Source organism: Chenopodium quinoa, unplaced genomic scaffold (genome assembly GCF_001683475.1).
Source record: "Chenopodium quinoa cultivar QQ74 unplaced genomic scaffold, ASM168347v1, whole genome shotgun sequence".
Classification (NCBI taxonomy): domain Eukaryota; kingdom Viridiplantae; phylum Streptophyta; class Magnoliopsida; order Caryophyllales; family Amaranthaceae; genus Chenopodium; species Chenopodium quinoa.
In genome coordinates, this window is record NW_018743021.1 from 2,396,814 (window position 1) to 2,407,223 (window position 10,410).

The 10,410-nt window shown below is 35.0% G+C and overlaps 1 pseudogene; it reads left to right on the forward strand.

Annotated features, from left to right (window-relative positions):
• The first annotated feature begins 1,106 nt into the window (after nt 1-1,106).
• On the forward strand, nt 1,107-7,303 carry LOC110730041 (annotated as a pseudogene).
• The last annotated feature ends 3,107 nt before the right edge of the window (nt 7,304-10,410 follow it).

The following is a 10,410-nucleotide window of genomic DNA, read 5'->3' on the forward strand; positions in this document are numbered from 1 at the left end:
ACTTGTGTATTCGTACCACTTGCTCATGTTACAAAGAGAAAATTGCAAGTGTATATAGTCCATAGCTCTCTACATGCGTCTTAGATACAAGTACGGAGTATAAGTATAAAACAATACTCCGTATAATTATGAAAATCATTCTTAGCTCATAATCATAAGGTTGACAAATGACAAACAATCAAAAGTTTAAACCATATTGAAGTCTACTACTATCTAGTTAGTTCTCTCTTTATGACGGATTAATCATTAAAAATTATCCAATAAAATAATACTCCGTATAAAAAATATAATACTCCGTAAAATTTGAGGCAATTTTCTTCATAAAACATTAAAAGCAAACACTTTTCCTACATACAATACTTAAATTATTATGAATGTCTTTGGTTACAAATGACATGCTGGTCATATAACTAGTTTAATTTTTAAGATTAAATGCAACTTAATTAAATAAGAGTGACCTAACATTTCCAAGTAACAAATGACATGGGCATATAATGATTTAGTGAATTCGTGCATGTAAGCATCCAATTGTATCTCCTCATGTGAAAAATTTCCATAATTGTTGAAGCTTTGAATTAATCTCTATATCAGATGTTCAAAGTTGCCAAAAACCCAAAAAAAGCAATGCAGCATTATTGGTAGAGACAGTATTAAACTACTATGTATTATTTTTACTTCTATAATATTTTATCATAGTCATATATGTTACTCCGTGTTAGGAGATAGAGACAGTACAATTTATGTTCAACCAAATGACAACTAAATTCAATACTCCCTCTATCCCTTTATTTTTGCTTCATTGTAATTTTTTTTCTGGTCAAAATTTATAAATTTTGACCGTAAATCACCGTTAATCTATAAGAGATAATATAGAGGTGATCAACTATGGCCCGATCTGCAAGCCTAGCCTGATCCGCCATAAAAACGAGCGGGTTTAGGCAAGTCAAAATACACAATTTTAATTAAAAAGCCCGACCAGGCCCGAAAAGCCCGTTTAAACCCGACAAGCCTGACACTTTTTAACGGATTTGGGCAATTGGGCATGAGTTTTCTTAGTAAAGCTTGGCCCGGCCCAAATTTTTATCACCTCTAATATAATATATTCATGAGTGATCGTGTTAGATTCGACTCATTGTATATTTTATTGATATTATGTTTTTATAATTTTTACGAAATACTTGTAAGAAAAGTTAAATAAAAAAAAAAAAAAAAGAGGAGTACTCAGTAGTCAATATTTATAGGGTTATAGTACTCGTACAACACCACAATGTCAATACTCCAACATCTCCAAGTAGCAAAGATCAAAAGAGTTTCCGGAATAAAATCAAGAAGCAGTTCTAAATCAAGAAACAGCGAACACTTTGTCATTACTAAGATTAATAATGTCAGTAAAAACGTAAGGCTTCTTCCAAATTTCTGACTCCTGTGCTACAGTAAAAAAAATACAGTAGCTGTACCCTAGTACATCAGAATTGCAGAGTTTTTACACAAACACAGCAACAAAATTAAAAACACAGTAATAAAAAATTAAACCCACAAATTCCAGAATAAAATAAAATAAACCCCAAATTTCTATTTCCTTAAATGAACAAATATTCTTCCTTTTCTTACACGCTCTTTGGCGCCTTTTTTCCATTTTATTGCAACAAACAAAACACATTTTTATTCTCTCTCTTCCTCCTTCCATGAAGTATCTACCTTTTAAAAAAAATAAAAATAAATTAAGTCCAATATTTATTTGTAAGTATTTATCTTCAAACGTTACATTTTCCATTTAAATTTAGAAAATTTAATTTTGTTCCCTAGTTTTGACCTCCCCTGTTTTCCTCTGTTTTCAATCTTTTCAACTCCAAATTCTAAAACCATGGAGCCTGTTGGACGAAGAACAAGGCTTCAAAGATCAATCAACATGGAAAAAATTAGAAAAGAGAACAAACAAAGAAGAATAGCTGCTAGAAGAAGATTCCAAGAAGCGAAAGCGAAACAATCCGGTTTAAATTACGAATCCAATGGCAGTGACAATGATAATGAAAATGGCGGAATTGAAGAAGCCGTTGCAATCGATGAATCCGAGCTCTTGAAAGGAATCCAGCTTCTCGGAAGCGGGAACAGAATCTGTTACAACAGTGATACTACAGCAATGAACGCAGGGTTAGGTGAAAGGGATAAAGGGATAATGGTAAATTATGAAAATGGTGGAGAAAGTGACGATTCGGTTCAGATAATTGGGGAGTATTGGAACAGAATTGGGGATTATGATGATGAGTCTTCTGATTATGATAATGGTAGTCGTGGTGGTGATAATAATTCATTAGTCGAGGCGAATGAGGGAGATGATACAGGGGTTAATGGTGGTGTTAATTCGTCTGATTTCGAGTCGTCTTCGAGTGAGGATGATGCGGTTAGTGATCGTGATTTTAATGTTGGAAATCCGGAAGATTCTTCCACTTCTGATGACTATACATCCGAAGAGGAAGAGGTAGTTTTTTTTTTTTTAATTTCTAGTAACGTTTAAAACGCTAAATTTTCAACATTTTAATAAGATTAACTTTTATTTTTGTAACTGTTTCATTACATATGTTGGTTTGCTGAATATTTTGAGAAGTACATTTATGTTAACTTAATTTTTTTTTAGATAAGCCTTTAATAATCAAAAGAGTAACAAAAACAGTATGACCGATTTGAATTTTTACTATTTCTGAAAATTGAATTTTTTTGGTAGGTTATATAATTTGGGTATTAGAGATTGTTAGATGTGGTTAAGTTTCTCAATTCAATGAAATATGCAAGCTGTTTGTAATCTGTAATAATGTTTTTCTTGTTAATATTGTTCGATAGGTATGTAGTAGAAATGGTTTGGATAAGAATGGTGATGTTGATGGTGGTGGTAGGTCGGTCATCAAAGATAAACAAGATAGGAAGAAGAAAAAGAAACAAAAGAAAATTTTGAGATTTGAGTTTCGAAAGAGAGTTGATGAGGGGTTGGTGTGTACAACATCCCAGGAGAAGGAGAAGATTTATGATGGGGAGAAGAGTTTGAAAGGAAATGATAGAACAATGTATACTACAAAGGGGGGGTGAATTGTAGTGTATGTAGACTATGGTAAATTTTGCGGAATTAAATCTACTACTAAGAGAAAAGACACTGAGATAGGCAATGAATAAATTCACTATGTAAAAATGATTTACAATCACTAATACGTTGCCTAGACTCAAGTTCCGTGAGGAACTCAAGTTACCCAACTGTGATCCCTCAATCACAGTTTCTCACACTTTGTGATTCTACTCCGAATCACTTGTATAGTGTAAACAACTCTCTCAAGTCTCACACTTTACAACTCTCACAACCCAAACCCAATTACACAATGATTACAAGTATTTCCTAAAGAACTTAAGAGACTAAGGATGGAAGGAACTTCTCTTTTAAACACTTTGAAACTCTATACTCAAAATACTTAAGATTGTTTTTCCACACTTTCAAAACTTAACGTTGATCTTTTTTTATAAGGAGTTAAACCAAGCTTCCATCAAGTTCCCACTTCCCCCTTAATCCCACGTTCTCTTTGACTGAGAAGTTGGGATGTAGGCAGAGGAAATTTAGGAACATGATTTCCCTAGCTTGACTCCTAAATTCAACGTGCTCCTTAATTTAAGCAGCCAATATTTACCAAGTTAAAAATCAGTTAAAGACTTGTTCAAAAGATAATTATTATTTATTAAAAAAAGATAATTATTTATTTATTAATTAAAACATAAATTAATTCCTTCAGGAACTTTAGGTTCCTTCAGGAACTTCGAGTTTCTTCTTAATTCCTTCCAACACTTTTGTTTCTTAAGTTCGTACACTGAGTAACTAAGAATATAGAGTTGTGAGGACATCTTGAAAGCTTGCATTCATCATCAAGTCTTCCAAACTCTGTTGTTCCTACTCCGGAACATTTAACTTCAAACCTGAATCTTCTGTTTTAACCAAGACTCATAAACGTCGTTAGTCAAAGTTTATCAAAATATAAGGTGGTCAATTCAACAGGAAAAAGAAAGAAGTATAGTAAAAAAACAGATTACCCTAGGAAGAAATTGAAAGAAGGAGCATTAATTAGCCCTCGAACGGATGATGTTGAAGGTGCATCATCGTTTTCTTCTGACTGCCATGATGAGGACTTGCAAGTGCCTTTGAGTGTGAGGATTCCTGAGGATGGCGAAAAGAGTGAACGAGTGAGGCCATCAAAGAAGAAAAATGTAGAGTTGGGTTCTAATCTTAAGAAAAAGAAAGAGTATGAAGAAGATTTAGACCCTATGCTTGAGGATAGGGAGCCTAATGTAGTGTTAGATGACTTGGATGTTGTTCCTCTTAAGAAGAAACGACTGAAGAAGCTAAAGGCGAAGGATGTTGAGCATGTTTTGCTAAATACGATTTTGGAAAATGGGAGTGCATCTGCTTTAGAGGACATTGTATCCCCTGCGATAGATAATGTATCCCCTGCGATGGATAATGTATCCCCTACGAATGATCAGGATGATCTTTGTAGAAAGTTTAGATTTGAAGATGAGAAAGATCCGGTTCCTGAAAAAACTGAAAGCGAACTAGAAATAGAAGACCTCTTCAAGGAATTGGATTTTGGGCTTGGAGTTTGTGATATTGGTGCATAAACTTCTTGTTTGGTAAGTTTATTCATTCAATCTCTTGTTTCATCATTAAAACATAATATAAACCTTCTTTGTAATAATTGTTAAGGAGTATTATATGACAATACCTACATAATAATTTTATAGCTTGATGTTGTAACTATTGTTTTATGTTGGTTTGCAGCATGACACTGAAGAGGAAGATGCCATTCTTTGTGATAGTGCAATTTTGCAAGAAAAGCTTTGTCGCGAAGGGAAGCACTATCTAATACTTGATGATGAAATTGGAGTCAAATGCAAGTTTTGCTCTATTGTGGTGCATGAAATTAGAGATGTAACACCAGCTTTTGTAAGTCACTAAACCTTACACTTTTTTTTTTACATGGCTTTCTTTTTCAGCAGTAGTTTTACATTCATCCTACAGATGTAACCTAAAGATGCATAAATTCATTTGGTGAAACGTGCCACTATGGTTAGCAGAGTTGTTAAATAAAAATCAGACCTTTTCCTTCTTTATGTCCTGTACCTGTAACATGATAATGACAATTACATATCAATACTGAGTAACTTATAAAATTACATATTTGAAGCTTTTAGTATTTTATAACCAGTCAATGTTAATGACATGATAATTGTTTCTGTTTTGCATTTGAAGAATGAGAATCCATTTGGGAATTCCAGAAATCATGGAAGGTTACCATCTGACCATAACAACGGGTCTGATGGGTTTGAATTTCCTGATTTAATCCATGATTCTGGAGATGCTCATGGAGATGAAACTCGGGGCACAGTATGGAACCTTATCCCGGGGATAAAGAGGACTTTATATGAACATCAGCAAAAGGGTTTTGAGTTCATCTGGAGAAACATTGCTGGAGGTATACAAATTGATGAACTTGGTAAGCCTTCAGAGTCTAGCCTAGGAGGATGCATCATATGCCATGCCCCCGGAACAGGAAAAACTCGTTTGGCTATTGTTTTCCTTCAGTCCTACCTAAAGCAATACCCAATGTCAAAACCAGTAATCATTGCTCCCAGTAGCATGCTTCTCACCTGGGAAGAGGAGTTTGCGCGATGGCATGTTGATGTCCCATTTGTTAACCTCAACAGCGCTGAACTATCAAGCAAGGAGTTTGAAGTACTTAATTATGTAAATAAGCTGAAAAATAGCAAGGCTATTAGGAAGGCAAAGCTTTGCATATGGGCCATGGGAAAGGGTGTGCTTGGGATTAGCTACCGGATGTTTGAGAAACTTGCTGGTGAGAGGAATGGCGCGGATGAGATTATCAAGAAAGCCCTTCTTGAGCAGTCTGGTATATTAATTCTTGATGAAGGCCACACACCTAGAAATGAGGATAGCTACATTTGGAAGGTCTTCTCTGAAGTGAAAACAAAGAAAAGAATCATACTTTCCGGGACCCCTTTTCAGAACAACTTTGTGGAGCTAAACAACACACTTTCTCTTATAAGAGAAGAGTTTGGGGATCCCTTTTTGTGCGGGAATCATTTGCAGAGTGGTGGACGGAAACACAAGGCAAACAAAAGAGGATTTTATACTGATACTAGCAGGGTGAATGATGAAAAAAGAATCGAGGACTTAAGGAACCATCTGAAGCCCTTTGTACATGTTCACAAAGGGGAGATCTTGAGGAAGACTCTTCGCGGGTTTTTTCATTCAGTGCTTCTACTAAAGCCCTCTGAGTTGCAGAAGACTTATATCCAGAAATTGGATGTGTTCAAGAGTGGCTTATCATTAGACTACTTGGTTTCTATTGTCTCAGTACACCCTTCTCTTTTGTACAAATGTGAGCAAGTTCCTGCTTTCGTTGACAAGGAATTGTTGGAAAAGCACGAAGCAGACTTGGATGTTGGGGTAAAGATCAAGTTTCTCTTTGAGCTCATCAAGCTCAGCAAAGGGGAGAAAGTTCAGGTGTTCAGCCAATATCTGAACCCTCTAACCTTAATTGGAGATCTGCTGAAACTGCACTTTAATTGGACCGAGGGAAATGAGTTTTTGTTCATGGAAGGGAAGCAACGCCCAAAGATTAGGCAATCGTTAATTGGGCAATTCAATGATCCTGGAAGTGCAGCAACGGTTCTTCTAGCCTCTACCAAAGCATGTTGTGAAGGGATTCACCTTGTTGGTACCTCAAGGGTGGTCTTGCTCGACGTTGTCTGGAACCCGTCTATTGAAAGGCAAGCCATAAGCAGGGCTTACAGGCTAGGTCAGAAGAAGGATGTCTATGTTTATCACCTCATCACCTCAGGCACACAGGAACGAGACAAGTATGAGAGGCAAGTGGCAAAAGTACATTGCCGATGATTTCAGACGATCGTATCCTAGAAGATCGGATCCTAGAAGAGATGGTTGAACACGAGAAACTGAAGTTCATGTTTGAGAAGATCATCTACCAGCCTAAGGCTGATAATAATTTGATTGAAAGCTTTGGTCCTCTAAATCTGTAGCAGCGTACATATGTCTAGAATGTTTGTCTTTCTACTGTTGGACATTAATTTGTAGCCTTGTTGGTTAGGAATTATGATTCGGACAAACTAACTCAGCTAATATAGTTAGAATGAGTTGCTCACTTGCTCTGGTTCTACTCCGTACAAGTCATGTAATTAAAACCGTGTTGATGAATTTGTAGTTATTTGTTGTTACTGCTTATTGATGCACTCATGCACCTTTTCAAATTTATATTAGTAATATAGCAATTGACACAAGCAGGCCTTTGATAAAACAGGAAATCAGAAACCGACTCCTAGCTTAACAGATAAATTAGTCAGACTCAATGATAGCTTATTTGCCTAAGTTGAGGTATCCAAATACAGTTGAGGAAATCAGAAACCGACTCTTAGCTTAACAAAATCTTTACCTCTGCTAATTCTCCATTGTTCGAGCAAGGCTTCTGGTATAGGAGGATACGCTGCATCATTTGGGTTTATGAGAAGTTGTCTGGTTATGTCAATGCTTCTGTTGACTTCATTTCTGCATTCTTTCAAATGGAAGTTACTGATTTACACAGTGGTGGTCGATTTCTATGAGAAATGAGATACCTTGGTGTAAAAATCAGAACCTTTGTTTGCTGTCTCGAGTCATAGAATCTCAAGCTAAGGAGCATTATCGGTGCAAAGGTTAGCATTTTTCAGAAACTACAGCACATAGCCTTTTTTATGCAAGGGTGTATTCCATCAAGTAATTTTATGACTATAACTGTGTTAATTTATCTTGCTAAAAGTATATTGCTCGCATCTTACAATTCACAGATACATTATGCTGCCAGGAAATTTTCGACGATCTTAAATTTTGCTCATTAATCACTACTTTTAATCTTCCCTTCTTACTGTAAACCATAGCTTCTTACCACTTGTGATTTCTTTTCAATGTTCAGAGCGCGGCATCTAAGCCAAGCAGTTACAGGACACCACACACCAGTGTTATTATGAATACTGCCTTTCCTAGTTTCAGTCTTTTTCAAGCAGACATTTTCGCGCCTTGTATGCATCACATTTTTCTGATCACAATCACAAACAGACCTTGTTTGCGCCTTGTACAAGTAGTTATAGAGTTATAGTACGAGTAGTTGAAACCCATTATAGCCCACTTATGAGTGTCCCACATTGGAGAAAGAGGAGAGATGGTTTCACTTTATCAGATAGAGGAGTACCTCCTACTATTGTCAATTGATTTTAGTATGGAAGCTCCAAAGCCTTGTTTGTGGACCAAACTCTCCTCCTCCTTGTTCAGGTTGCCCAAACCCATTTCATATTGTTTTCAAATTTAACATGGTATCAGAGCCCAGGTTATGGGTCTCTTCTAAACTGGGTATTTAATCAGGTAGAGGAGGAAGCTTTGCCCAGGCCCATTTCATATTGTTTCCAAATTAACATATAGAGTTATAATACGAGTAGTATTATTGTTTTGTATATTAAAATTAACAATTGACCTACCAACTGTACATATAAAAAGCATGATTTCCAAACAAGGTTAAACCATACTATGTATTTTGGAGTAATAATATATGGCAAAAGCTAATACATAAATTGATATCGCAAAGTGATATTTAGTATTTAACTAGTATTCCATGCTTAATTTGGTTCACGGGTATAATAATTTCCTTTTGATGTAAAGGGGTAAGGAGTATTTAATTAAATTTTTGTTATTGGCGGACTATATTAAATGGACTCTATATTTTTGTTATTGGCGGACTGTATTAAATCGACTCTTTATATTTTTGTTAATTGTTACCAAGTACTTCGTATCTTTTATAGACAAACAAAAATAGCCACAAGAGGTGAAAGGCATCACCTGAAACTTCCTCTAGCTTCCCCTTTAAGAATTTATTCAAATTTCAAAATATGGTAGACTACAAATATCATCAATGTTCCAACTTTCTTTTTCCAGTTTCAATAATGGAGCTATAGAATGCTAAAGTACACTGTAGTAGTAACTAGTAAATACTCCGTAGTGTAAAACTGTAGGTGGATGGTCGTACTATATAAGTCTACAAGTCCACTATTTTGCTGTATATATCACTACGTACAAAAGCTATCAATTAATATAATCTGAAAAAGTAGTGCATGCGTTGATGTAAACTCCATATTATCACTACAAAGACTATATACGTATTCAAGCATTTTTGCACATCTAAATGGTCACTAAAAGACAATCGATATGACTTTATAAGATAGTACTCCCTTCGGTTTTAAATACTTGCTTCATTTCTCCATGCGCGGAGTTTTAGGAGAAATTGGAAAAAGTAATAAAATATGGGAGTAGTGCGGTAGTTAGAAAATAAAAAATTGTAAAAAATAAAAGTAGTGGAAGAATTGGAGGAGAGAGAGAGTATTATGTTGGGTCCACCAAGTATGACAAATGAATTAAATATTGTAAAAGCTTTCTAAAAAAGGAAATGGAACAAGTATTTAAAAACGGTTAGAAAAGAAAAGTGAAACAAGTATTTAAAAACGGAGGGAGTATAACGTTTATGAAATAATTTGTACTCCGTACTTGTGTAAATAAAGTAGGAGTATAATTTCCATTCAAAGTATGAAGATTTCTTGTTTCTCCCCTTCTAGTAAAGGGGTTCAATAACATTGATTTTAACCCCAATTCCCAACCTTCTTTAATTAATTACAATGCCAATATACTCTTGAAATTAAATTATTCAATTCCCCACCATCTTATCAGTAATTTTTTTTTGGGGGAAAGGGTAGCTATCACTTAGCTCTAGGTAAATTATTGCTAACCAGTAATCATTCACTTTCTTCCCCATACTGCAGTAAATTGAAATTCTACTGAAGAATTTACAGAAAGTTTTGACATTATCCAAACATCTACTCTATTTATTACTCTCCCCATTTATTTTCTTTGACTTCTTTATCCTTTTTTTTTTTTGCACTATTTTTAATTCATCAATCAATAATTCAATATGGTCATTATCTTTGAAAACTAGTTAACTAAAAATCAATAATTCACTTTGATTACTAGGAGTACATACGAGTAGCTTTGATGATTTATATTTTTTCGGTAAGAAAAAAAAAATGAAATCAAAGAAAATATATTTTTCAATAGAGTATGGCACCAGCCGCTGACTCTCTCCTTATCGGTGAGAATGAACCTCCAACCTATTGAGAGCCTATGTAGTTGTGTGGTTAACTATAATTGAGGGTTAGGGCCTGTTCTCTTCCGTTGAAATTCAGTTCAGTTCAGTTCAATTCAGTTCAGCTCAGTTCAGTTCAGCTCTTAATTTACGTCTAATGATATTGCTAATGATATAAAGC